At 41.0% G+C, this 25,892-nt stretch overlaps 1 long non-coding RNA gene across 1 annotated transcript in view; it reads left to right on the top strand.

Annotated features, from left to right (window-relative positions):
* The window catches only part of LOC310674418, a 57,326-nt gene extending 39,781 nt beyond the window's left edge, over positions 1–17,545 (top strand). Inside the window, exon 3 of the long non-coding RNA XR_014509580.1 lies at positions 17,358–17,545. This is a non-coding gene — a long non-coding RNA (uncharacterized lncRNA). The remainder of the gene's footprint in view (positions 1–17,357) is intronic.
* The last annotated feature ends 8,347 nt before the right edge of the window (positions 17,546–25,892 follow it).

Below are 25,892 nucleotides of genomic sequence, written 5' to 3'. Positions count from 1 at the left end.
AATGATGTCTCACCAGATGCAGCAGGTATGGTGAGAATAATGCAGTCCTTCTGGGTTCCCATCAGAGGTTAGCATCTGTTTCCATCCCGGCATCCCACAACAAGGAGGAAAGTGGGCACTAGAATCCCATCATACCAAGTCCTCACTAGGATCCATGTTCAGTGCTTGATCCCCACTTATAAGAACCACTGCCCAATAAGAATGTTATTTTATCAGTATGGGCGCTGTTAATCTTCCCAGTGTCAGAAATGTGATATTTTACTTTCCCTCTATGTTTAGAACCTCTGGTGAAGGGCTTGTTTGCTACAAATCTAAGGACTGTGCTTTTTTTGGGGGGGGGGGGGGGATAATATTCTATACCCTTCTCCAGTCACAGGAATTTGGTTAGCATTATATGGACTTGTGAGAGGGGGCTATTAGTATATGTATGGTACTTGATAATTGGTACTCGATAAGCATGGTACTCGATAATTCATGCTAAGCAAAGACTTACTTAATTTACATCACACAGTCTTCTGACTCAATAACTCTAGTTATCAATTTAATCTAGCATCTTTTGATGAACCAGATGCTTGAGAGGGGAGTACAAGAAACCTTGGCTTTGGCAATTAGGGAATAACATAGCTAAGCTTCTTTCTAGCTCACATTAAGTTAGCTATTTGCCTGTGTCCTGTAGCTTAAAATGCTCCTACACAAGCAAGGTATCTTGTGTTTTGATAGGCAGAATGTTAACGGAGGCACCATGTATTTACGAGGCACTCCATGTCACAAATGTTGTTTGATTCCCATTCCTAAAGACATTCTAGCTTCTGTCATGTATGTAATATGCATTGGTTTTGTGCTTATCATTAGCTGACAACAGGAGTCTGAAGTGACTTTTCAGCAAGCGGCAAAAATGGTCCCTTTCACACAGATAGCAATTGAGTGAAGCAAATACTATCATAAACTGAGCTAGCAAAGTATAAATGTGGGTTAAAAGTAAGAAAAGTGTTGCAATATAATAGTAAAGTCTGCCTGAGGAATTAGAGCTTTGAGCTTCAGGGGTGGGCCATTTAGAAATAAACAGCTATTTTGATTTGCTTCAGATTGTGTGCTTCTGTGAGGTGTACATATACCCTCCGCTCTGAATCATTCATTTAAAGTGGGTGAAATAGGATGCCTGGCACATGTCCCTCATTAATCCTGCTTAAAAGGCAGACTCAACATGCTCATGATGCTGTTCTGCGGAGTGCAGTGGTGCTGAGAGGCATCGCACCAGCCAGGGTCTACTAATAGAGCTACTAAGTGTAACTCTTGTTTTGAAATATAAGCCTATGTGACTTAGAAGTTAGCCTCAGTTGTATGCTTGCCCACTCAGTAATGTCTCACTAAATTCAATGAGTCTTACTTCCAGGTATGTACAGTAAGCGGGCAGGATTACAGCTTTAATTCCAAGAATGCATAAAAAAGGTAAAGGAGCCCTGACAGTTAAGTCCAGTCGCAGACAACTCTGGGTTTGCAGCGCTCATCTCACTTTGCAGGCCGAGGGAGCTGGTGTTTGTCCACAAACAGTTTTTCTGGGTCATGTGACCAGCATGACACCAAAACCAGTGCAGTGCATGGAAACGCCGTTTACCTTCCCACCAGAGCGGTACCTATTTATCTACTTGCACTTTGATGTGCTTTTGAACTGCTAGGTTGGCAGGAGCTGGGACTGAGCAACGGGAGCTCACCCTGCCGCAGGGATTCGAACCGCCAACCTTCTGATCGGCAAGCCCAAGAGGCTCAGTGGTATAGACCACAGCGCCACTGCGTCCCACTGCCACCCGTGTCCCACTCCAAGAACGCATAGGATCATACAAAAGTTATATATGCACAAAAGTTCTGTATATTTTTTTATGTAGTGCCAACAAAGCCCTATGTGGTATATTTCTGCAGCATTATTTTATGATGATTATTATGTAAGTATAGATAGCTACATGCATTGCTGAATGAATATAATACGCAAGAATTGTTCATATTCTTTGTGGAACTGTTAAAACTAAATTTGTTTCTTGTCAAGATTAAGGAGCAATGCAGAAATTAGGGGGTGGGAATCTGAGCCGACAAACATTGAGATTTTTTTTCTTTTCTTTTTAAAAAATCCCATTCCTATCTTTGATTTTCATGCCTATTGAGTTTTAAACACTGACATATACCTTGTTTCATACAGAATAAGATTCTAAAATGTTATGAAGATCGTGATTTAAAAGCCTGTTGTTGTAAAGCACTCTATATTTAAATATTAAAAATTAGTAAATATTCTGGGATTCTCCTAGCACAGTATTCAACCTCCAATCGGTCAGTTTCAGAGTCTCTAAAGAAGATCTATAAAAGCATATAGAGTGTGAACAGAATATCCTAATCTCTATTCATGTCTTCCAACTTTAATCAGTGTAATGTTTCAGTATCTTCCAGAAGTCTAGTGATGGTCAAGTTAAAGACTGTATAAAAGTCTGTTAAGAAAATGAGATTCTGAATGGTTTTGACAATGGGCCGCATTATAATAGCATTTAAATCAACCATGGACTATTCTAAACCAGACTTTAAGGCTGTGATAGATCCATTAGCTAACATTTTCTACTTCATCTTAAAATAGACATAGCCTTAGTGCAATCTTCTATAGCACATTCCGCCTGGCATTAACCATGATGAGCATCTGGAAATGACACTTAGTTCAGCAGAGAGCTCACTCTACTCCTGAACAATGTGGACTAGTAAGAACACATTCCTACACAGCCTCACACATTGCCCTCAGTGGACCACATCTCCTTTAGGTAGATCTGCCCCTTTGTTTGTTGAGTTCAGCAAGACAGGGCCTTCCCTCCTTGCCGAACTGGTGCATTTATCCTACTTTCAATGTCACTAGTTATCCTCATGTAGATTTAACAATAGCCATATCCAGAAACACAGTACCCAATCTTCCTATGTTTATTATAAGGCCAGGTAGACCTGTATACACACATATTTCTTTCCTTGTGACTTGGAACCCTAGAAAGAGAGGGAGAGAATAGTTTTGGAGATAGGGGGTTACAATTTGTATCCTGTCTCAAGAATCCTATGGGTGCTAAACAGTGCTTTTTCTGGGGGGACGCAAGGGTACACATACCGCTAAACATTTTGTGAATCTAACTTTGGCCTTACTGAGGGACAGTATTTCAATATGAGTAGGAAAATGAGAGTACCCCTAAACATTTTTTTAGAAAAAAAGAAGCACTAGTTCTAAATCAATTCAGATTGGCTTAGACTAAGCCCAGCTATTCTGTAGTTTTCTGGAGAATCTGATCCAAGCCAGATGAGCCTGATTTATATGAACACCATTATGTATGATTAAACAATTAATCTAATTTACTGAAATACTTTGCAATGGTCCATATCTCCCTTACTGGCTTGATATGTAGACACTTTGGTGTTCCACTTGGTCTTCAGAGCTTCAAACGAATACAGAATTCTTTCAGAAATGGGAACTGTGGGTGCCATAGCTTGACACAGCACATGGAGCAGAGCTAAATGGCTCAAAGAAGAGGGGCTAAAAAAATCGAATCTGGACACATGTCTGTAATGGCCACCATTATCTACCCTTCCATATGATGCTAGGGCATTGTGGAGGATGCAGAATGACAGCCATGTTGACAACACTGTTGTTGCCAGTTGCACTGCATCGCCACAGCCAATGATGAGCCCTACAATGAAGAAAGTGCCAGAGAAATTCAGTGAAACTGAATTTTCAATTTCTCGGCTCACGAATAGGGTGGAGAATTTCAAGAGGACTTTATCACATAGCTCTAGGGGGAACAGTTGGTAATCCATTTTGATGAGTTTAATAGAATTCAGGATCGAATCCCACCCTATCAGAGGGACATCCAGCAGGCACCAGCCCAGATGAGACCCCAACAGTAGAAGGACCTACTTCCTTGAGAAGCATGCACGTTCCTCAACTCATCCTGACTCTAGGAATCCAAGGGCGAGACTGAAAAACATATAAGAACACATTAGAATTAGTAAAGGATGAAATTAATTCTGTGTCTTTCTTCTTGGTACGTAAGGAGTGTTAATTTTTTATTGTTTTTTGTTAATTGCTATATATTGTTTGATTTGGTTTTCTGTTTTGTTATGTTTTTAAACCACTAAAGCATAATGGTATAAAGCATATATGGTATATATACTGTAAATTTGTTGTTGCTGGCAGGAAGGAGGAAATCCTCTAGGAAAAGAAATTTGCCTAAAATATTTGATACCTCCTTCATTTTTTCTTCCTTAAAGGCTAATGTCCCCCTACCCTACCCTTCGAAATTGGAAAAGGTGACTGCATTTTTAATGCAAAATGATTGTTAAAGAAAAATGTGTGAACATGCAAGATCTTTTTTGTAAAAGTATTTTCAAAATACTTTTCCCACCATGGTTATAAAAAAGTATCTGGGGTGTTTTTTGTTTTTTTTTTTTAAAGAAAACTCTTTTTTCCTTCTCCACAATACCCATTTCTAAAATGTAAACAAAATCCAATCTTACAGAATTCACATCTAGCAGATGTTGATGGGTAAGCAGCTGTTTACCTATGGTATAGAAATTACAGGGATATGTAATGTAAGTTTGATGTCTATTGTATACATAGCTAGTTGTGTATCAAATATTTAATACGTGATATTCTTTGGGATTTGTTAGCATCTCCTTTAAAACTTGCCTGCGGCAGTTACAAGATGGAATGTAAAAAGTGGTTTTGATTATCGTTTTGGATTGTCACCTTGACAGTTTGGGCTGGGTTTTGTAGGCAGAAAAGAAAGAAACTCAGAGACATCCTCTCCCTTGCTCCCACCTCCACCTCCTGCTTTGCATCCTCTCCCTACAGACAATGCTCTACAGAAATCGCTCAGGAGCCAAATAGACATGAAAGGATTACCAAGTGAAGTTATTTGAGGGGAGCCTGATTCATTATTATTATTGAGAGACAGGAATATTAAAATGACTGGCTACATCTCTAAACTATTCATTCTGTTGGAATGCCAGTAAGACCTGATGGTCGTATACCGCTGCTGGCGGAGGGCAAGGAGTAGAGGCAGCGGGGAGAGGAAACAGAGAAAGGAAGGAGGCAAACATTTAGTTTTTAAACAATTCTGAATAAAGAAGAATTGATCAGTAGGTTGCAATGACTGCAACTCGCTCTCCTTGTTCCCCTTGCCAGGGAGTGAGTTTTACACACACAGAGGTGGAATAATTATATCTGTATACCTGCTTGTACAGATATCTTTTCAGAGCATTCCTGGCTGCAATCCTGTACAGTGGTACCTCGGGTTACAGACGCTTCAGGTTACAGACTCTGCTAACCCAGAAATAGTACCTCGGGTTAAGAACTTTGCTTCAGGATGAGAACAGAAATCACGTGGCGGCAGCGCAGTGGCAGCGGGAGGCCCCATTAGCTAAAGTGTACCTCAGGTTAAGAACAGTTTCAGGTTAAGAACGGACCTCCAGAACAAATTAAGTTCTTAACCCAAGGTACCACTGTATGCATTTACCTGAGAATGTGTCCCATTCAGTTCAATGGGGCTTACATTTCTGTAGATATTTATGACTGCATTGGTGTTTTGATGCCTGAGGTAATTTAATATTGGTTTGTTTTTGAAAGGATAAGAATCAAGCATCCTAGCATGGCACTTGGATGGGGAAAAGCAGGTTAAAAAGACATTTGCTGGAATCTTGGGACTGGCTTTGCTGAGGTAATGATGGACAAAGAGAAATCTGGAGTGATAAATAACCACCAAAATGTGGGGAAAGAGCTTGCAATTTCAGCATAACACAAGCACCTTCTTATGAAGTTTCTAAAACTTATTGAAGAAATCTTAACTGATTGACTGTAAGAATTTTAGGTGATTGGTCCCTGTCCCCCCACTAAATAGTAGTTCCAAAGCAAACATCATACTTTTGTGTATAGAGCATTCACATGTGTGTCCCAGCTGGTGTCAACTGGGAGAAGGTGTCTTTTTTCTAAACAGCAATAGATTTATACCCACAGCATGCTGTTCTGGGGGGTTATGCTTGCTGCACACACACCTAGGCTGGTTTTGGGGGTTGTGCAGATGCACAGGAAGGGGGCGAGGAAGCCCCATCACACTAGCGAAACTCACTGTGTCAACTTCCACTTGCAAGACTAGTTAGTTACATCCCATCCATATAGTCTGTTTTTTCCTAAATAATTTAGGCTGCAATAACTATGCTCACTTATCTGAAGGTTAGTCCCTTTGAATTCAGTGAGGTTCACTTCTGAGTAGATACCTTACTACACATCCATACTCTCAGTGGTTAGTCAGATTCTCCGTAGACCATAGGCTCCCAAACTGTGGTCCATGAAACACCAATGGTTCACAGGCTTCATTCAGGTGGTCCATGGTATATCCGCACTAAATATTCATGTTGATTTTTTAAATTGCTTCTTTTATTTCTTATATTGTATTACAGTTTGAATTCTGTGGAATGCACATTGTAATACAATAAGGTGCAACACAAGAAATAAAGGAAGAAATAGTAATGCAATTGAAAATCATATAAAACCACTAGATTGCCCATATTACGCAAATCCACTTGAAAAAACACGTAAACGTAATAGGCTGTATAATAACAATTGTTTATTTGAAAATCACCCAGCACCCAGCACAGCACATTGTAATTGCTACAACAGCAGTTTTCAAGTAGTCCATGGGATAAAATGTTTGAGTGTTTCACTTTGATTGTCCCACAGGCTTATCCATGATGCTTTAAGGTTGCTAATCAATTATTTTATTACCCCCTTAATTACTTGTTGTTGTTGTTGTTTAGTCGTTTAGTCGTGTCCGACTCTTCGTGACCCCATGGACCAGAGCACGCCAGGCACTCCTGTCTTCTACTGCCTCCTGCAGTTTGGTCAAACTCATGCTGGTAGCTTCAAGACCACTGTCCAACCATCTCGTCCTCTGTCGTCCCCTTCTCCTTGTGCCCTCAATCTTTCCCTGCGTCAGGGTCTTTTCCAGGGAGTCTTCTCTTCTCATGAGGTGGCCAAAGTATTGGAGCCTCAGCTTCACGATCTGTCCTTCCAGTGAGCACTCAGGGCTAATTTCCTTAAGAATGGATGTGTTTGATCTTCTTGCAGTCCATGGGACTCTCAAGAGTCTCCTCCAGCACCATAATTCAAAAGCATCAATTCTTCGGCGATCAGCCTTCTTTATGGTCCAGCTCTCACTTCCATACATCACTACTGGGAAAACCATGGCTTTAACTATACGGACCTTTGTTGGCAAGGTGATGTCTCTGCTTTTTAAGATGCTGTCTAGGTTTGCCATCACCTTTCTCCCAAGGAGCAGGCGTCTTTTAATTTCATGACTGCTGTCACCATCTGCAGTGATCCCTTAATTACTTAGTAATCTTTTATTTTTTAATTCTTTTTGGTTGCCTGTATTTCTACTGTTATTTAAAAAAAAAAAATTCCATGCTAAAAATGAGAGAGGAAGACTCTTTGTGATAGTGTTTGCCAAATGCAGGTTTTTAAAAGCACTTTTAAAAAAATATGCCTTGTTAATTTGTGATCTTTTTTTAGCTGATCAAAACTGTTTTAAGTGATTAATTGATTTAGCATTACACTGCTAAATGCTTACATCTCCCCCATTGAAATAAATGAGACTTTAAAGTGTTTTGCTTTGGCTGTATTTTTCCTTTAAATTCTTTCCCAGTTATCTGAAATATCTTAGCTTCTGGGTTCTTTGTAACAGACACCATTGCATCATAATAACTCAGGCATATTATCATGCATCTTTACATTGATTTTGCATATAGCTCTACCCTGAAATCCACATGCTTTTGTGAAGCATACTCTCCCCCCCCATCCCATATAAGTCCCTTTATTATAGCAGTGCCAGCTACTTCAGCTATCGTTAAATGTCTGTCAGCATTTCCATTCTAAACCTTATTTTCAGGGGATTTATTTCCTAGATATTTTAAGTCACATCCCTCTAGGTTTGCCATAGAAATTCATAACATAAAGTAGGTGTCAATTTATTTTTCTTTTATTCCACCCCCACTCACCCCACATTCTGTCTGAATGACTACTTCTGTACATTGGCATTCATAGGGGTTGACTGGGCATTTTGTTCTATGGTTCCATCTACACACACTATGATAAAAAAGACACATTGCAACATAAAGAGGGTGAAAAGGGTGCACTTCGAGTCACAGAAGAATGCTTGGTTGCTTACAGTTTTGCTCTTAACAATTTACCTTTTAAAAGAATGCATTAGGGCCACAACCAAAAATAAATGTCAAGGTCACTGATAATTAAAATACAATATACTCAGAAACAAGTTCTGCTGAATTCAGTAGTGTTCTCCTAGGTAAGTGCTCACAGGATTGCAGCCTTACTTCCGAGAATAGTAAGCATTGTTGTTTATAAAGGCTAGGCTCTCTAAAACATCTGCACAAAACTACAGTTCCTAGAATTCTTTACACTGAAAGGTTCTAAACAAGTTACACATTAATACCTGTTTGCAGGGCCCATTTTAATGCTGTTTTGCAAAGGGCCTTGGAAAGTCTGGAAGCTACTACTGGGACACAAACATTGTTCAGACACATACCCAATGACTTTATTAACAGAGAGCCTTCTAACAATAACTTTATGGGGGCTGCTCCCCACCCCCAAGTTGATGGGCTGTGCCATTCACATGGTGTGCATGCACCGTGTCATGTGATCAATTATGCGGGGCGAGGCTTACCTGGGTCCCCCAGTATTTTATTCAAGTTGCCACCCCTGACACTCAGATCCGGCTTCAAAAAGAACAATTCTGATAGGATCCTAATGTCAAATGGATCAAGTCACTAAGTTGGCCCTGTTCTTCAGGAACCATCGTTTGGTTTGCAGACACATTGTTTTCAGATGTCATAACATTTATTCACAGCCTCATTCCTCACCAGTAGTCTGGAGTGGTTCAGTTAGGACAGAGGAATCTGACTTCTATCGAGTCAGACCATTAATCCATCAAGCTCAGTGTTGTCTGCTCTACACTGGCTAGCTGTGGCAGGCTCTCTAGGATTTCAAATGTAGTGGTACCTTAGTTCCTGAACAGCTTAGCTGTCAAACAAATTGGCTCCGGAACGCCACAAACCCAGAAGAAAATGCACAACTGAAATATAGTAAAATAAATTTAAAATTTGACGTTAAAAAATACAGCCAAGGGAAAAGCTACAGATAAAACATGACCTTTACAGCAGGCAAAAGCCTACTGGAATAAAAATATTATTTAATGACGCGGGTGGCGCTGTGGGTTAAAGCCTCAGCGCCTAGGGCTTGCTGATCGCAAGGTCGGCGGTTTGAATCCCCGTGGCGGGGTGCGCTCCCGCGGTTCGGTCCCAGCGCCTGCCAACCTAGCAGTTCGAAAGCACTCTCGGGTGCAAGTAGATAAATAGGGACTGCTTACTAGCGGGAAGGTAAACGGCGTTTCCGTGTGCGGCTCTGGCTCGCCAGAGCAGCGATGTCACGCTGGCCACGTGACCCGGAAGTGTCTCCGGACAGCGCTGGCCCCCGGCCTCTTTGAGTGAGATGGGCGCACAACCCTAGAGTCTGTCAAGACTGGCCCGTATGGGCAGGGGTACCTTTACCTTTACCTTTTTTTCCTGCCATTAGCACTCTTCCTTCTGCCCACTGCCCTTGTAATGACTGCTCCCCAAAACCTCCCACTACACTAACACCCCCCCCCATATTTACAAAGTATTGCAGCAGGAGAAAATGATGGTTGGCATCTGCCTGTTTCAGGAGACAATGGGGGAGTGTGCCTTTGGGGGTGAAGTCAAACTGTTGGATGGTTACAATGTCTGTTGTGGCTGTAGAGACTGATTTGGAAGAGACATGTTTTGTTGCAGCTGGGGCAGATGAAGGCAGACACCATGGTGTTTCTTCTCTCTGTGCTCCTCCCAGCAGTCATTTCTCCACTGGGCACTGCTATGGATGCATGACCTGGTACCCAGCGAAGCAGGAATTGTACATTGATGTTAACTGCAGCAGCAAAACCAGATGCCTTTATTGGCCCCACCTGCAACAGAACATGTCTCTCCTGTATTGGTATCTACAGAAGGCACTGAAACACTCCAATGGTTTGACTTCACCCCCATTGTCTCCCAAGACAGATGGGTGCCAACAATATAGTTGAATGTATAAGTAGATTTTCATTTAGATAAACCTACCCATTTGTGAAATCAAAGCGATTAATTGACTCACTGGTTTATTGAGACAAAGAAGAGAAAAGATAAAGGTAATATCTTTTGTTAGCACATTCAAATTGATTAAAATGTTCTGCAAGCTTCTGAAGCATGCAAGATTCTTTGTTGAGTATGGAAGTTAAAAGCCAAAATGAAAGGAAATGAATGGATCTGTGTCCTTACAGATTTTAATTATATTACTATTCAACTGGACTTGTCCAGAAAAGCAAGAGATTATGTTTTAGGTTAAAACTATTTTAGGAACAAGCTTGGATACTTACAGTATGTTACTTTCGCATTTCTCTAGGTAAGATCTGTGCTGTTGAGAAGGTTCCTTGTAGACTTCACTACCTTCTAAACCAAACTGGAGTGTGTTTCATATAGGGTATAGGGCAGTATATAAATTCAATCATTAATAATGTAGCAAGTCATGCTTCCACCATATTCTGTAATGCAGAGGCAGGGAATGATTTCCAGTCCAAGGTGACATCCAATGATAATCTAGGAGCGCAAAAGCTCCAAAGAAGGTTTTCCTTTTAGCTTTATCAAAATTATTTTGACTTTTCTAGATACTGCTTTTTTTTCTTTTTTCTTTTGCTTAGGAAGAAAATCCCAGGCTTCTGTGAGATTTTAGTGGCAGCTCTTAATAATATCAGTAATTTAATTAATTTTTATCTTTCTGTGGCTGTAAGTTGTACAGTATGTAGAAGTGCATACCAGTTGTTCAGAAGTTCATTTGCTTTTTAAAATAAATCAATAAAACTTATTTATACGCATTGTCCTTTGGCATGTAATACAGCTGATGACCACTCATCAATATGTTACATAGTTCAGCATATTGTAACTATCTATGTGCAATACGTGTGCGGCTCTGGATCGCCAGAGCAGCGATGTCACGCTGGCCACGTGACCCGGAAGTGTCTTCGGACAGCGCTGGCCCCCGGCCTCTTAAGTGAGATGGGCGCACAACCCTAGAGTCTGTCAAGACTGGCCCGTACGGGCAGGGGTACCTTTACCTTTACCTTTATGTGCAATACTGAGTACACCAAGTTTCTGAATTACTATTCCTTTTAAAACCCTGGATGGGTTCCTTATTAAAACACACAGTAATGTTCTTAACATCAATAGATTCTGTCATAAATTAAAAAATTGAAGATCATTTCCATTTAAAAATTCAGTAAGGTAAGCAGATTCCTTTTGTGCTAGTCTCTATAAGCAGTATCAAACAATTGGATTGCTCTGAAAACATGTATAACATGTCTATGGGGAACATGTATAACATGTCTTAGGACATGGGTAGGCAAACTAAGGCCCAGGGGATGGATCCAGCCCAATTACCTTCTCAATCCGGCCCACGGATGGTCCGGGAACATAGCTGTCAACTTTTCCCTTTTTTAAAATGGAAATTCCCTTATTCCGAATAGGCTCCCTCACAAGAAAAGTTGACAGCTATGTCCAGGAATCAGCGTGTTTTGACATGAGTAGAATGTGTCCTTTTATTTAAAATGCATCTCTGGGTTATTTGTGGGGCATAGGAATTAGTTGGTTTCCCCCCCCCCCAAAAAAAATATAGTCCGGCCCCCCACAAGGTCTGAGGGACAGTAGACCGGCCCCCTGCTGAAAACGTTTGCTGACCCCTGTCTTAGGACATGTATAACATGTCTGTGGGGAACATGTATAACATGTCTTAAGACAGGGGCTTTCAAGTTGGGTTCATAAGCCATGAGCTTTCAAAATCTTCTTAACATACCATTTCCCCAGGAATTAAATGATGTGCATAAAAAAACTGTTCATACTCAAATGGGAGTACTTTATGTGCATGATACATAGAAAGGGGCATGAAGTTAAATGGAGAAGATCCTAACACAGGTGGAATCTTGCTCACCACTAACAAAACAAAACAAAATGAATGGTTGGAAATTATTCTCGAAGAGGATTGTCATTGTGAAGGAGTGACTGCCCCATTCTGCTTGAGATGAAGGGAGCTCGAAGAGAGCAACTGCTTTGTTTGCTTATTGTTTCCCTTTTCATGGTTTGGGGATGAGATCAGAGACATTCTGTGCTGAAAATTCTCGTGTTCATTCAGTGAGCCAATCCACAAATTTTCTCATATAGCACCAGCATGCAAAAGGTCCCTCTGGATACTCTCTTGTAGAACTGATGCTTCATGCTGTGTTTGAGTCAGCAGTACCTGGAATAAGTTTATAGGTTTAGGAAGTTTCAGAAATATACAGTGTCTGAGTTTCAGAGTCTTGAAAAACCATGGTTTATCCAGGAAGGTACATTCCACTGTAAGCCTTGGTCCCATGTGCTTCACCTTCCCTCTCCTTGCTAATGTGGCTGCAAGGATGATATTAGAAGCTTTCCGTGCCATTTTTTTTTATTAATTGCAGTTATGTCTTAGCTCTAAATCAAGGCTAAATTTAGCTACAGATTTTTGGAGCAAAAAACCCCTTCATATCTTGTGATTTGATGTTGATTTGTTTCCAGCAAGCTATAGTTAATATGAAACACAGTTTGCTAGGTTTGGACAAAATGGAAATCTGTGGTTAATCAAAAATTAAGTGAACGATTCCTAACTCCTCTTTGCAGCTATGTCAAAATAGAGAAGAGGAAGGTCATGAATTGCTGTGTCCTATGCCCATCAGAAGACATGACTGATAATGATGTCTAAATGCAACCATTTTGTGCCTTTGTGCGTGCATCTAGATATGTGCTGCAGATACCATGCCATAGTTCTTATATGCAGAAAAGGGGTTTTGTTGAGCATAAGTGCCATTCATGTTACATTTTCAGATGTCAGGCCAATAAACTAGGATGTCAGCAATATATGCATCAGGTACTTATTGTGCAATACACTGTATTGTATAAAAACTGCCACTGAAGTGATTATCTTCTTCTTTGGTGGTCATTTGTAGCCAAGTAAGATAGTCTTCCATGAACAGAGTCTTAACAGTGAGTCCATAAGTGACTGTGGAGGCCAATTCTGGATCCACACATCCTTCCACAGTGGGGACATAGGTTTCCGGCCGGGAGTTGATCACAGTGAGGGTTTGCCAAATGTGCCTTCCTCTTAGCACATTTCTCACTTTCACCCTGAGTTCGTTGTTCTTCAAAGTCCATGATACCTTTGGTAAAGGCTGTTCTCCAGTTGCAGCACTCCCAGCATTAGCATCAATCTGATGTTCCTTCCCTGGCCTGGTAACAAAGAGACCTACTGCCTTGAGAGCCAAGTTTGAAAAGGGTAACAAGAATAATAGTGAAGCCTAGCTGTTTTACTTGAACTCATTGCATAAAGCATTGCACCAGGTTAAAAGAATAATATCTTCAGGAACTTGAGTTACAGTTATATTAAAGCAATATTGATTATTTAAATATATTTTCCTCTGAGGGAGATTTAGAATCAGCTACAAAATCTTATTAAAACAAATTCTTGTTTTTTAATTATACCCAGGCTAGTAAATTATGTAATTTCCTATGGGGATACAATTGAGAAACTGACTGTTGACATTTTCAGTTTGTTACTCTCCATCTGAACCTTTCTAAAGGGCCACTCTAAAATACAAAGGCACTGATGTTAATTTCACTACAATAAATGGGCTGAGCCTCCCTAGAATGCCTTGCTGACTTTAGGATCAAGGCACAAGTTTACGCTCGTGCTAAATGTGTGTGATGCTTCTGAGCTTCTGTGTGCTTACATAAGAATGCAATCTGTGATCATAGAAGCAAACATTCTATGTTTGCTCGGAAATTGTCTTGCTCAGTCAACAGTGGATGTTTCTGGGTTTGGAAATATGAGGGAGCCTTTGAGGCTAGGATTGCATCAGAGCTGCACAGGTAAGGTATCTAGAAGCTGACATAACAGGAGTCTGGAGGCTGCATGCTGAATGAATTGTATTTGCCTAGACATTTTCAAAGCCAGTCTTACTTAGAGCACATTAAAACAATCTAGTCCAGATGAGGTACCATGGCTGATTCTATCAAAGTAAGGGAACCGGTAAATGTACTGTTGACTATGGCCAATACTTGGGTATCCTGGAGTCCTGCCAGATCAAAGAACATACCTAGGCTCCTAACATGCCTTGGGAAGGCATAGAATCATAGAATCATAGAGTTGGAAGAGACCACAAGGGCCATCGAGTCCAACCCCCTGCCAAGCAGGAAACACCATCAGAGCACTCCTGACATATGGTTGTCAAGCCTCTGCTTAAAGACCTCCAAAGAAGGAGACTCCACCACACTCCTTGGCAGCAAATTCCACTGTCGAACAGCTCTTACTGTCAGGAAGTTCTTCCTAATGTTTAGGTGGAATCTTCTTTCTTGTAGTTTGGATCCATTGCTCCATGTCCGCTTCTCTGGAGCAGCAGAAAACAACCTTTCTCCCTCCTCTATGTGACATCCTTTTATATATTTGAACATGGCTATCGTATCACCCCTTAACCTCCTCTTCTCCAGGCTAAACATGCCCAGCTCCCTTAGCCGTTCCTCATAAGGCATCGTTTCCAGGCCTTTGACCATTTTGGTTGCCCTCCTCTGGACACGTTCCAGTTTGTCAGTGTCCTTCTTGAACTGTGGTGCCCAGAACTGGACACAGTACTCCAGGTGAGGTCTGACCAGAGCAGAATACAGTGGCACTATTACTTCCCTTGATCTAGATGCCATACTCCTATTGATGCAGCCCAGAATTGCATTGGCTTTTTTAGCTGCCGCGTCACACTGTTGGCTCATGTCAAGTTTGTGGTCAACCAAGACTCCTAGATCCTTTTCACATGTACTGCTCTCAAGCCAGGTGTCACCCATCTTGTATTTGTGCCTCTCATTTATTTTGCCCAAGCAAGCAGGATCTGTGAGCAACAGCATTCGCTTCACCCGCCTGCCACCTTGCAGTTTGGGGACACTTGAACACTAAATCTGCAACCAAACCTCCCCCCCCCCAATGGAATTTAGCAGCAATACTACTCAAATCGGCATGTGAAAGGAAAGAATGGAAAGAGGAGCATGAGACCTATCCTTATTTCCCCTTCCTTTCAAGTCATCTTGAGGGAGTTGTGGACATTTCTTTCTTCAACTGCCCAGCATCCTGTTCCTCTGCTATTTTTTATTTTTAGTTTGATCACATGAAATTGCACCTGTACTGAGGGTAAAACTCTAGAAGTCTGTGTGGGAAGAGTGTGCATTTCCCGATCTCTGGAATGAGAACGGAACGCTGGCACGGTGTACAATGATCTCAGCAGCGCAGAGATTACAGCTCATTGCACTCCTGGTGAGTTCAGTTGTGGATCAATCTGGAATTTAACAGGCTTCACGTTGCTACTTTTGCAATCAGCTTTTGGCAGTTCCTTGCAAGGGTTTCATGTCCTGTTGTCACTGTCCTGCATATTTATTTATCCATCCATTCCTCCCACCCCCTTTTGTTTGTTGCTGAAGACAACTAATTGTTTTTAGACTGTTTGAAAAACTTATACTATCTCGTCACACTTTTCTTTTTCTAACCTCCACTGTTCTTCAAACATTCTGTAATATCATGCAGCTTGTATAAAGACATTTCAGCTTGATTCAAGTAACGTGTGTGCATGAGACTGGGAGAGAAAGAGAGAAAAACAATTCAGATGTCATTGTTTTGTAATCTTACTTTGGATTATACAGAGATGTGTGTCATACATGCATGTATCTTCTCACTATCGTTACTGCTGATATGATGAGATATTGTTGAGAGCATTTAGGCTTAAGTTTCCTCCCCCACTCCAGCCGACAAGATTTCTGAAAACTTCTAATTTTACAGCTCTAAGCTAAACTTACAAGAATCTTGAAAAACAGTGCAGTTCCTTCATTAATTTTGTATTTAATATATTTCCCCTTCCTATATATAACACAGAGAAATGCACACGCAACCATTACTATGTGAGCATGATTGCTTATCTCCATTATTACATTTATCTTCACTTGTGAGAAGAGATATAATAATTCATTTGTGGCTACGACACTTGTGAATTATCCCTCTTCACAAGAGGAGATATATGTCATAAGAGAGATCAGTTTCTATGTGTTCTTTTCCAGCATACAGGGGATTTATTACAGGGCTATTGGTGTTTATCTTGATGAGATACAGATTACTTCCTCATGGGTAATGAGGGGATCCTGTTTTGTAAGGATAAATTCCATGTTGTTAGTACAGATTGGAAATTTTCCGTGTTATATGTTTCTCCATAAAATCAATTCTCAATTTTAAATCCACACACAACCTCCTAGACACTGCTCCAGGGTCCCTCAGATTCCAAGAGATGACAACGGCCAAAGCCCACAGTAATACACAGAGCTATGGCAAAAGGATGCTGGAAGCACTAAGAATTATTTTGAAGTATTAAAAACTTGCATACTTTGTACTGATGCTTCAGTTGCATTCTAATACATCTATATGTGCATTTATGGCACTGACTACCAGAGTTGGAACGTCCACTCTTTAGATCAGGATCCTTTAACTTCCACTACCAAAGAGCTGCTGCAGCAGAAACAAGGAATAAATGGCTGTGCGCATGGGTTAAGCAACTACAGACAGACAGATTTAGGGGTTATGACCATTGACAGTTTCTCCGTTTTCCTTGCTTAACTAGGCACTGATGCTATTTTTGTCATGTTGCTCCCCCCCCCCGAATAAATTTTATACTGCATATAGCTAGACTATCAGATAGCTGTAGTATATTGATGCTCTTGATTTTATCAATTTGCTTTCTCATTATTTCTATTGTGTTGAACCGGAGATCCCAACAGTCTAATGTAATAACACAGACAAGAGCAGGAAAGCTAATTAATTTGCATACAAAAATATTCAGCAGCGCAGAACCCGCTGTAACAAGGCATAAGTGAAATAGGATAAAGCATAGTATTTTGCTTTTGGGGTTGATAGGAGTATTCCTGTGGATTTTTAATCTAGCAGCAAAGAGCCAGGGCTCAAGTACAGCCAAAACATTTTTTTTAAAAAAAATAAAACCCTATTATAGATTCTTTAGGTATCAGCATTGCATAATGCTGCAATGTATCATGTTTCATTGTGGCACTTTCTCCCATTTGTCACTTTGCGTCACATTGCTATATCTCAAAAATCACAGCGTTTCCTCCTTTTTCCTCTTTAGGAAGGCAAATGGGCACAAAAGATCCGGCATTGAAGACAAGGATATTTCAAGGATCAGGGTCTCTGAATAAGAAGAAATTTAAATTGATATTTCAAGGATCTGCTATCCGAGAGAGGAATTGATTATTTAAACTGATCTGCTCTGAAGCCAAGATATTCAGGAAAATAAAGTATTTGCTTTTGCATTTGAACTGTTCCTCTTTAATGAAAATGTTTTTCTTTTATTTTTTAAATAAAAAATGTTACACATTGTAGAAAAAATATTTTCCTTAATTTGTTCTCAGAATTCTCATTTAAAATTAACACTGCATCACTATCTTTGATGGTATTCAACACTAGTCCATAACCAGTGTTTTTTTCTGCGGGGGACGCAGGGGTACACATAGCCCTAAACATTTTGTGAATCTTTGTACTTTTGTCCATCTACTGTATTTATTTCCCCTGATTTGAACTATAAAATGGTGATTTTCTTGAGTCAAAATGAGAGTACCCCTAAACATTTTTTTTTGGGGGGGAAGCACTGGGCATAACTAACCTAGGTCCTTTGAGTCTACTTTGAGTAGAATTTAGTTGGCAACAACCCAGTGTGCTTACTCTAGAACACTTTTTTCTTTTTTAGTACTGATTATATTCACTTAGGGGAATGTATATATTCCAGTGGGATATTAGTATTAAATAAAATGTGTTTTATTTCAGTTGGGCTTCTTAACAATTACATTTGCTTAGGTTTATGATGCTGAGTAAGTTGAAGAAAAAATTCATTTAAGCAAAGAGGACTAGTGTCCATGCACACACCTTTAGGACTGAAGTGTTAAGGCTTTTGAAGACGCAGGGACTGGTTGTCCTCTTTTTCATTGGTATGTAAAATGACAGTCATAGAGATCCATAGCTAAAAGTAGAAGTGGGCAAATGTGTCCTCTTTTTTGCTCTTCAAAATATGGCAACCCAAAAAGGCACGATCCAACTCCACTCTGGATTTCTGTAAGGTTTGTTGTTGTTGTTTAGTCATTTAGTTGTGTCCAATTCTTCGTGACCCCATGGACCAGAGCACACCAACACTCCTGTCTTCCACTGCCTCCCGCAGTTTGGTCAAACTCATGCTGGTAGCTTCGAGAACACTATCCAACCATCTCGTCCTCTGTCGTCCCCTTCTCCTTGTGCCCTCCATCTTTCCCAACATCAGGGTCTTTTCCAGGGAGTCTTCTCATGAGGTGGCCAAAGTATTGGAGCCTCAGCTTCACGATCTGTCCTTCCAGTGAGCACTCAGGGCTGATTTCCTTAAGAATGGATAGGTTTGTTCTTTTTGCAGTCCATGGGACTCTCAAGAGTCTTCTCCAGCACCATAATTCATAATTCTGTAGGGTTTACTCCTTAGCCTTTTCTTCTCCCAAAGATATCTTGCAAGGCAGCAGAGGTTTAGGATCAGAGTTTTCCTTCTCCTAGCTGGGCTACCTTCACAGGTTGATGAGCCCCATCTGCCCCTCATTTCCTTCCACATGTAGAAACTGCATTCTTGACAGATGGACCCAGGAGCAAAGGAAAAAAATATATCAGAAGGTTCATAATGTTGAAACAGAGAGCAGTCTTGATGCACCAGCTAGCTAAGTTGCAGTCACATTACTTTAGAGATATTAGGTTGTAATTGCATCACGGATTCTAAATGCATGTTGCATGTGCATCCAATATTGCACCAAAGAATGTTTCATTATGTTCTGATAGGCAATGCATATAAGCACATCTACATCTATTAGCTACATGAACACTTTGTTCATACTTTCAAGTTCACATTTGTGCTCAAACTAATAAACTGCAACCTTGAGCACAGTGGGAACTACTGGAATCGTAGGAGTCATCAACCATCTTGATTAGACTTCCCACTGGGTATATGAGTGATATGAAAACAAGCTGGCTTTGTCCAGCATTAAAAACATCATGTACTTGGGGAAAATACAGGTACATGATACTGAATGAGTTGCTTGGTGACACGTACAAAATAAAGAATTGATGCAGATATTGATGCAAAAATAGACCAATCTCCACTGAACTCAGCCCTAAATGATCAGTGTACCTCCTGGGAACTAGGAATGGGAAGAAGGACTGCATGGCCTATGAAACTGAAAGCCTAGATGTAATCTTTTCCCATGAACCTAAAGACACCTCTTGAGAAGAATGCACTAAGATACAACTTGGTATGAAGATGACATTCACTTCCAAATGTGAAATTCTGTGTTTTCAAGCATCATTGATGATTTGGTAAAAGGACCTGCAACTAATGCTTGGCATGATAATTCTGGAGAAAGAGAGAAATGAAAACTTTCTCCAATTTGTAGCATTACTACTATTAGCAAAATCCCCTGTCTGGGCATATTAAGAAACGATGGTCATGTACACCACAACAAACCTTCTGGACTACGTAATCAAGTCTGGAGTTTGGGTGACCCAGAAATACTGTGTGCTGGGGCAGAGTGTATATGAAATGTATTCCTTTGACAAGAGTTACATCTTGGCTGCTGAATTAAGCTGCCTTCTGACATTCAGCCTGAACATGCAACAGCAGATAGCAGGGAAGGAACATGTTCCTTTGCATGGCAGATTTTGCACTTTCCCACATGGGCCAGGAAGGTCCAGAACAGGTAGAAGCTTCCTCGTGTATCAGGAATCCTTATGAGAGAAGAGTCTTCTCAGCATGTTCAGTTGAATTTGCTTAGAAGCCCCCTTCAGATCTTCCTGCTCAATGTGAGAAGGTCAGGAGTGGAGCAGGCACACCCAGTGCACCCAGGGACAAGGCTTTTGTGGGGGTCCCTTCTCTGACCCATTTTTAGACTCACAGAAAGTTTTCGTTGGAACTGGATTTTCAATTTGTTAAAACTGGATCATCCTATGTGGCTACAGGAGCAGTCAACCAGGACTCTTCATTGACTCTGATGGGAAAGTTTTGACTCACATCACCACTTTTATTAGCATCGTATTGCACTCTTATTGATAGGCAGGTCTAATCTCTGTGTTATCGGAGGAAAGTACCTAAACTATGATCCCTGGCTGTCACCACTCCCCATAAGCCCCCCATCTTTGCTGACAGAGTACTGTGGTCGTAGCATTTGCTGGTATTGCATAAGACTGGCTCAACATTATTATTATTTATTAAATTTGTATGCCACCCTTCATCTGAAGATCCCAGGGCAGTTCACAACAGAAAAAATACAAAATGAGAATGCAGAATACAGCATACAGAAACGAAAATGAAAACAAACTAACCCCCCCAAAAAAAACACATTTAAATAGTAGAAGCAATGTGACACCCGTGTAATTTCACTTTGCTGATAGAACATTTTATTCTTTCGGCGGAAAAGATTTGAGCTGCAATGCACACTCACCTGGGAGTAAGTCCTATTAAACGCAGCACTATTTTCTTCTGAATAGACATGCATAGGATTGCACTGTTAGTGGCACTCCTATCCTTCTGGCAGAAGTACGTCAATCACACTAAAAGGTCATTTAAACTGATTGACTATGACTACCCTAACTCTCTCTTTTTTATAATATTTTTATTATTACAAAATTTAACTTACCCATGTCTGCTGCACCAAACTCTACATGCAACATTTCGTATATTTCTAATGCAGCCCTCCTAGCACTGAACATGATGCTCTTACTCAATCTGACAAGCTTTGAGCATAATGTTTTCAACTTTAAATGATCAGAAGGCATTCAAAAATATTTTTCGTGGTTGCATTTCCTTGGGGGGAAATCTGTTGGAGATGGCATACTGGCATAGCTGTCAACTTACAGATTTGAAAATAAGGGACCAGCAGCCTTGAAAATAAGGGACCAGCAGCCAAAATAAGGGATTTTAGTCAACCAGCTGAAATACAAAGTTAAAAGGGACCAGATAATTTGGGAGAGCAGCTCCAGTTTTTAGCCCTTCATTTCCAGAGGTTGCTGCTCAAGACACCAGCCAATGAAACACTGCAATTAAATAACTACAAGCAGCAACCACTTTTCGAGCAAAACGAAGTCCAAGCTACGAAGATGCTGCTGCAGTTCTGTATCTTTTCTATTGTGCTCCATCTGCAGCTCTCAATTCCATCAGGTGGCGTGGGAGGGGGGGGGGGAAATAGTGCCCGAAGTAAACCCGCAGATCAGACCATCTATGCTAGTCTACCACTACAAATCAATGGGAGAAGCACTTGTGGTCCTTCCGTAGTAGCTTTTGGAACAATTGCCCACGCCTCCGCCTCCTCTTCCTCCTCTTCCTCCTCTCTCTGAACTGCTTTCTCTATGGTTGCCCTCAATCTCCTCTGAAGGCTCCTCAGCAATTCATAGGCCATGCCAGGCTGCCTATCTCATCCGGGTCCTTCGGCGGCACAGCCGCAGTATGGCCTAGCGGGAGCGGGAGTGGCGGTGACGGGCAGAGGAGAGGCCCCAGGCAGAGACACTCAGTTCGGCGGCCGTGAGAAGGATGGCGGCAGAAGGGCCCGAGGCTCCCACCAGTCCCAGCGGGGAGGGGCTCCCAGGGGCTGAGGCTGGTGAGAAGAGGCCGGAGGGGGGGGCAGGCCGGGCAGCCAAGAAGCACAGTTGGAGCCTCCCTCCTCCCTGGCCAGCAGGGAGGGAGAGAGAGGAGCTGCTTCCTTTGAAACCCAGGAAATTTAAGGGAAATCCATCAATAAGGGACAGCAGCGGGACATGGCGCTGGGATAAGGGACTGTCCCTCCAAATAAGGGACGCTTGACAGCTATGCCTACTGGCAGTAGGCAGACTAGAGCAAAAGTAGATGAAGTTTTCAGAATTGTGCTCCCCGCTCCCGTCTCTCTCTCACCCCCCCCCCACTTCTTTCTGCTTCTTTACTTTTTCCCCAGAGGGGTGGTCCAGACAGCAAGAGTTGGCCAACAGTGTCCAGAGGCTCTTATGAAATCAAAGTTTCCACCAGTAAGCCTCCTCTTTCCTTCTATCCTATCATGACAATCTCATTTTACACACACACATGTTTCTCTCTCTCTGTGTGTGTGTGCGTGCTAATTCAACGTTTGCATTAATGGCAAAATGTGAATTTTGGTATTCTGAAAATAAACCTGCTGTGATAGATACAGAACTGTATTTTATTTTATTTTTAATGGAATCAAAATGTCAATGTCCTTTGGTCAAAGTAATAAAACCAGTTCCTTCTTACATAGAAGCAAGTTGTGCTGTTAAGGCTTTAAACATCATCATAAACCATCATCTTCAGGTACAAGATCTTTCAGTCCTTTTCCCCAGCAACCATCAATCAAACTTTATAGGCTCACAAATGGCTTGGCTAACACTCAATAGTAATATTTTAGCCGTATTTACACAACAGAGAAAATCTTTGCAGGAGTCCTGAAGTAAATGCATATGTCCCAATCCAGCAAGGGCAATTCACACACACACACACACACGTAATTCACCCTTCAGGATTGGGCCTGCAGTGTGAGAAAAGCCTGGAACCATGTTATGTTCTGAAAGCACACCACACAACAACTTTGCTGAAGCTAGGCAGATTTGGGTCTGACTTATTTATTTTGTTTTAACATTTTTATATATTGCTTTATAAATATTTAGTAAATAAAACATTACTACTACAATATTCCACCTACTACAGCTAGCAAAAGTCTGAGTAAACAAGTAGGTCTTAAGCAGGCATCCAAAGCTCATCACAGTTGGCATCTGCCTTATTTTAGAGATGTGTCCTTGGGTTTAGGCAGGATAGGCACTGTGTGAGGAAGCAGCAGGAGTTGGGATAATTTCAACAATTGTAAGCAAAATTTACAACTCTTGCTACCAAAGCAAGAGTGAGACTACAACTAGTTCTCAGTTAAGTAAGGAGGAAAACACACCCAGAGAGGGGGTGGGAGTTCTTATATATTAGGTATATCTCTTAAAAAGACAGGCCACACATACTACAATGAGGAGGTTCCACAGAGGATGCGCAACCACAGAAAGCTTGTCCCGCTGGTTGCCGCATACTGTGTATCAGACCCTCAGTTAAAAGCTGTAGATAGCTATCTCCAAGGAGCTTAACAGGCCTATACAGCAACAGACACTCCCATAGATATTCAGGCCTCAGGTTGTACATGGCTTTATATATGAGCAAGAACACCTTAAATTTGGCTCACTTAGCAAATTGGCAGTCAGTATAGTTCCTTTGGAATTCATGAAACACGGTTGTGGTAGGCCACCCCATACGGCAGTCTAGCTACTGTGGTTTTTCAACCAGCTTTAAGGGCAGCTCCACACAGAGTTCATGGCAGTACTCCAGAATGATAGATACATGGGTGACTGTGGGCAGGCTGGCATACCAGCCAGAACTAGTCAAAGACTTTTTCTGGACACTAGTGACAAAGATAAACCAAGGAGCACGCTTGGGTTATGAACCTGCTCCCTTAGAGGAAGTGGAACCCCATCCATGACAAGAGAAAAATCCTCCAGAATAGAAAGAGAGTAATGTGTTGGGAAAAGATATGAGTCCTAAACTCTTCACTGTAATGGGCTTGCAGCTGCTGCAATCATCATCATCTTGATTTTCTTTGTATGCCACCTTTCCATAGTTAAAACAATGCTCAAGGCGGCTTACAACATGACAAGATTTACACAATTACCAACATAACGAAAGTCATAGACAATAAATAAAACACATCAAAAAGTGCACAACCAATGGAAAACGATTTCCACATAAATCATAAAATCTAAAACTAAGAATACAGCATTAATATCAATCACGATTTAAAATGACATAGATAAAAAATAAAAGGAATTTAAAAAAACAAAGACAAAAACGGAGCCCAGCAGCAGCAGCAGTCCTTTATGGAGCCTGTCAGGCCCCGCCCCAAGCCAGGTGGAGAGAGGCAGGGCAGGGCCGTTCAGGCTCCCAGCAGGTGTGGCCTGCAATGAAGTTACCCCAGAGTTTTGCTCAATCTAGCCCACCATTTTCTACTCTGTCTGGCAGCTGTTTTTCCAGGTCTCAGGCAGAGGTCTTCCCCCTGCCAGTAGATATCCATTACTGGTCTGCAGGCTGAACCTGGGACTTTATATATGCACTTCATTCACTCTATCAGAAAACATGAGGCTTGCCAAACAAGTGTTCTGCCATTGGATTATGCACTTTCTTTGGAAGGGAAGGAATAATGGAGAGGCAGCACACTAAGCTGGGTGAATATAGCTGGGTGAAATTAGGCCACCATTTTGTTGTGAACAAAATATTCCAGTATATTTGAAACCTTGGGGGTAGAAACTAAAGCATGGTAGATAGACAGAAACTAGGAGGAGACAGATGATGATGCATGGCAGCAATTGCTGCTCATAGCCACTGCCTTCATTATTAGATATATCCCAGTTATCGGACCAGGTTGGGAATCCAAAACCATGAAGCATCTTATGGCTCTTTAAGGTTTACAGGAGTCCCAACCGCTTACCCAGACTTCACAGGAAAAAGTTCACTTTACGAAATTATTCCAGCTCTCCAAATGGATGTGCAGCCAGCTTCTTTAATTATACAGGTAAACCAATATTTTATTATTATTATTATTATTATTATTATTATTATTATTATTATTATTGCCAGAAATAACCCCATTGGAACTTTCCATTGTTACAAAGTTCTGGAATTTTACTTTGCTTTGGAGCAGAACTTCTCTCACACCAATTCCTTTCCCATTGCCTTATAAATATACTGAACTTTCAAAGTTATGTCAAAGAAACGTTCTAAACTTCTATTCTTTCAGCCGCTACCTCAGTACCTGTATAAAACCTGAGGCTCAATTCTGAGGGACACTTAAGTCACTAAAGTCATATGAGGAATTTAACTTTCTCAGGCAAAGCTTAGAGAAGGATTTTCGTTCTGCAGGAGTCAATACATTTTAAATGCTGCAGCTCCTCAAAGTTAAGAAGCAAAATTGATGCCTTAAGATTGTGGGTTCATTCTGAACTATTTTCTCCTCTGCATTATAACTAAATATCATTTTATTAGTGGCTCTTCTTTTTTGTTATCTTACAATTGCTTTGAACATGCATATATGCCATACCATTTTCCTTCCTGTCTCCACTATGAGAATGGCTTTTCTGTCGTATATTAATGTTTGGCAAATTCTCAGTTTCACTGCAGATGAGGGAATAGTTTCCTAATAGATCCTGGTTCATAATATGATGGTAATGAGATCTGGAAACATGCATTTTCTTAACAATCTTTAATGGTTGGGGAAACAGATGATGGTATAGAGTGTATTCATTCTTGTCACAAAGACTGAAGAAGAAGGGAAAATGGCATCACAATGAGTTTCTTCTCTCATTTGCAATCCCTCAATTATTCCAATGGAGGCTTACCTAATAGTATCACTGTCTGTATTGTTGTCTTTATAACGCAGGATACTCGTTGGGGACACTTATTGGAATGAAGAGGCACATGAATGAAATATTGTATTTGAAACCTTAAGTTATGGAAAGCAAAGTGACCCCATGAACATTTTGCCGATATCATTTGCAGGATGGATGGATTTAAATAGCTCCTAAAGTTAGGAGCTGGAAT

This window comes from Podarcis tiliguerta, assembly GCF_965153285.1.
Source record: "Podarcis tiliguerta genome assembly, chromosome: 3".
Classification (NCBI taxonomy): Eukaryota; Metazoa; Chordata; class Lepidosauria; order Squamata; family Lacertidae; genus Podarcis; species Podarcis tiliguerta.
Note: the sequence above shows the minus strand (reverse complement) of the source record. Positions and strands in the feature narration are given on the sequence as shown.